This window comes from Phascolarctos cinereus, unplaced genomic scaffold (genome assembly GCF_003287225.1).
Source record: "Phascolarctos cinereus isolate Bilbo 61053 unplaced genomic scaffold, phaCin_HiC Scaffold_11;HRSCAF=466, whole genome shotgun sequence".
NCBI lineage: Eukaryota > Metazoa > Chordata > Mammalia > Diprotodontia > Phascolarctidae > Phascolarctos > Phascolarctos cinereus.
This window is the reverse complement of record NW_027555378.1, coordinates 13,066-17,114: the sequence shown is the minus strand read 5'-3', so window position 1 is coordinate 17,114 and position 4,049 is coordinate 13,066.

The following is a 4,049-nucleotide window of genomic DNA, read 5'->3' as shown; positions in this document are numbered from 1 at the left end:
ATGGCCCCCACCCCATCCCTGGGATGAAGCAGCATCTCATCTCCCTCCAGCCCCAATGGCAACCTGCCTGAAGCAAGAAACAAGGACAGGCAGACCCCAGGGTGGGAGTGGGCTGTGGTTTGCAACCTTTTTGGCATCCTGGTACCAAGGACCATTTTCATCCCATGCCTAGAGCCAGGCCCAAGGTACTGATACAGGAGACCCTGGAGCATGGTTCTCTGGCAAAAAGTGAGGGACATTTCCACTGGGGCAGTTTGTTGGGGATAGAAGACAAAGACTGCAACTCTCAGAGGGGCTTGCTCAGAATAGTCAATGGGGATACCAGGAGGGGGAGGGCAGGGTCAAGGGAGCCGGGAAGGAGGGAAACAGGAGAGTGTCACATGACCTGTCCAGGTGGTTGTCTGCGTGTCTGTCTTTCAGTCTTGAAGCTGGGCCTTCCCTTGCTTGACCCAGCCCAGCCTAGTGTAACCTCCTGGACTTCATTTCCTGCCTGCCACCATAATTTTCTTTTCCCTAATATATAGTCACTGTTCTAGACAGACCAAAGAGAAGGAACAGTGGTGGAGTCTGAGCTCCTGGTCAGAAAGCTTTAGGTAGCACGAAAAAAAAAATTCAAATAAGAGAGATGGAGGAAAACTAAAATGAACAAACAAATAAACTAACAGACAGACAAATAAATAAATGAATGAATGAATGAATGAATGAATGAATAAATGAATGAATAAATAAATAAGTATAAGAATAAGCCAAAAAAGCAAGAAGACTATGAAAGTCAACCAATAGAAATGGAGATCCAGAATCTTAAGGAAGAAAATGACACCTTGAAAATTAGAATTGGGCAAGGTGAAGCCAGAAATTAGAACAAATCAAGAAATAATTAAACAAAATGAATAATGAAAAAATAGAAGAGAAAATGAAACACATAAGAAAAACAACAGATCTGGAGAATAGATCCAGAAGAGAAAACGTGGAAATAAGTGAATTAACTGAAAGCTATGATCAAAAAAATCTTGATACAATAAGACAAGAAATAAAGAAAATTGTCCTGAAGCATTGCAACAAGGGGAGGAAAGTAGAAATAGAAAAAAATTCCATCAATCACCACTTAAAATATACCCTGTGAGGACAACTCTTTGGAATATGATAGTCAAATTCTGAAACCCCCAGCATAAGGATAAAATACTAAAAAAAAAAAAACCAAGAAAAACCATTTAAATGTGATGGTGCCACAGTTAGACTCACACAAGACCTAGAAGCAAAGACATTAAAGGACCACAGGTCTTAGAACACTGTATCAAAGAGCAAAAGAACTAGGGTTCCAGCTGAAAATATCATACCCAGAAAGTTCAGCAAATCCTGAATGAAAAAGGACATTTGATCAACTGTCAGATTTTCAAGATTTTGTTAATAAAACAAACAAACCTGAACTTCATTGAAGTATCAACATACAAAAGCCAAGAGAAATGTAAGGTACCTACCAAAGACTGATTATGAGGGACTCAATAAGGACAAACTGTTTACTTTTTATATATGTAAAACATAAAATATATGTCTAAGATTCTTATTAATAATTGGGTAGCTCAAGACATCTCCAGAGGCCTTATGGTGGAAAATGCCATCCACGTCCAAAGAAAGAGCTATGAAAGTTGAATTACTATTTTTTTCTCTTCTGCTGAGTTTTGTTTCCTCTTTCTGATGGTTCCTCTTACTGGTTTTTTTACTTACAACATCACTAATGTGAAAATTATGTTTAATAGGAATGTAAAAGTATAGCCTATATCAGATTGTGCCGGTCTTGGGATGGTGGTGGGAAGTAAGGGGAGAAAAATTTTAAACTCAAAAGCATAAGGAAGTGATTAACTCAAAATAAATTAATAAAAATAAATAAAAATAAATAGTTGCGTAGCTCATTAAAAAGATTTGAGTAGACCTGTGTATGATGTGACTTTAAAAAGTAAAATCATTTAGAAAAGCTAAAAAGAGTAGTTATTTTATACAAATGAGGTGCAAGAGGAAGAATTGATTCAGGGAATTACATGGGAGAGGAGGGCTGGTATTCTGGTAACCTACTTACATCACAAATGGGTTTAAGAGGAAACTCTGTGTGTGTGTGTGTGTGTGTGTGTGTGTGTGTGTGCATTTATATTAAGAAGAGTACAAAACTCTTCTAAATTTAGAAGACATAAAATGATGATGGAATAGGGAGGGGGAGAGGACAAGGAGGGTTAACTAAAGGAGGAATTAGAGATAGGGTAAGGGCTAAGAAGGGTATTTACCTTATGGGAATGGGAAGATAGGGGAGGGATATTTGGAAGGGGGTAGGCTAAGTAATAGAAGGGCAAGGTAATTAGCAGACATAAAGTAGAAGACTCAAGAGAGATAAAAAAAAAACCAAGAGATACGCACAAACATAAAAACAAAGATCGGGTGTAGAATCTGTTTGGGAATGCATATGTCTATATATGTAAATATATGTGTGTGTATATATAATTATAGAGGAATATATCTGCACTGCATTGTAGCCTTCTGGGCCAGGGGAGGGAAAAAAAGAACAAACAAAAAAAATGCATAGCAGGGAGAAAAGAAAACTTACAAGGAAACAAAGAAAAGATAGCTCTCAACAAAACATGTAGTATTAATCATACACGATTTCTTTAAATGAAAATTTATTGTTATATGTTTTGAATCTTCTCTTACGACATGCTTTTTTTTCTTTTCTTACTGTCCAATCAAATTCCAATATTTAAGTTCAGGATATGTTTTTGTTTGTTTTTCTCTGTTCTGTGGGGGCAGCTACATGGTGCAGTGGATAGAGCTCTGGCCTTAGAGTCAGGAGGATCTCAGTTCAAATCTGGCCTCAGACACTTGACACATGCTAGCTTTGTGACCCTAGGCAAGTCTCTTAACCCCAACTGCCTCACCAAAAACCAAAAAAAAAAAACCCCTTAGAATTGGGCACGTGGAAACTAATGACTCTATGAAACACCAAGAATCAATCAAACAAATTCAAAAGAATGAAAAATTAGAAGAAAATGTGAAATACCTCATTGGAAAAGAAAATGATCAAGAAAATCGATCCAAGAGAGGCAGTTTCAGAATCACTGGACTACCTGAAAGTCATAATCAAAAGGAAAATACGGACAGTATCTTTCAAGAAATTATTGATGAAACTGCCCTGAAGCCCTGGAACCAGAAGGCCAAATAGGCACTGAAAGAATCCACTAATCACCTCAGGAAAGAGTTCCCCAAATAAAAACTCCAAGGAGCATTATAGCCAAATTACAGAACTATCAAATCAACGAAAAACACTGCAAGTGGCCAAAAAAAAAAAGAGACAATTCAACTATCAGGGAGCCACAATCAGGATTACACGAGACTTAGCAGCTGCAAAATTAAAGGATCAGAGTTCATGTAACATGATATTCAGGAAGGCAGAAAAGCTACTCCTACAACGAAGAATCACCTACTTGGAAAAATTAAGCATAATACTATGGGGGGGGAAATGGTCATTGGTGAAAGGATGAATTTCAAGCTTTCATAAGGAGAAGACCAGAATTGAGCAAAAAATCTCACCCCCAAATATCAAGACCTAAGAAAACTCTAATAAGGGAAAAAGGAAAAAGAGAACATTAGGGATTCAATGGAGATGAACTGTTTACATCCCTATATGGAAAGATAATACTTGTCATTCTTAAAAATTGTACCACTAATTACAGCTAGAAAGAATATACATAGACAGAGGGTTGGGTATAAGGTGAATTTGAGGTAAGGACATGAAAAATAATTAAGGGATGAGAAAGAGGTCCAGGTGCAGAAGGAAGGGAAAGGCAGAAGGGGGGTCAATTATTTCACATGAAGAAGAGCAAAAGACCTATTACAGTGGAGGGGAAGATGGGATGGTGGGCAGTGGGCATTAGCTTGAACCTTACTCTCATCAGTATTGGCTCAAAGAGGGAATGATATACACACAGGTGAATATACAAATCTGTCTTACCACAAAGGAAAGTAGGAAGTGAGGAGATTAAGTAAAGGCAGGAGGGCAGAAGGGA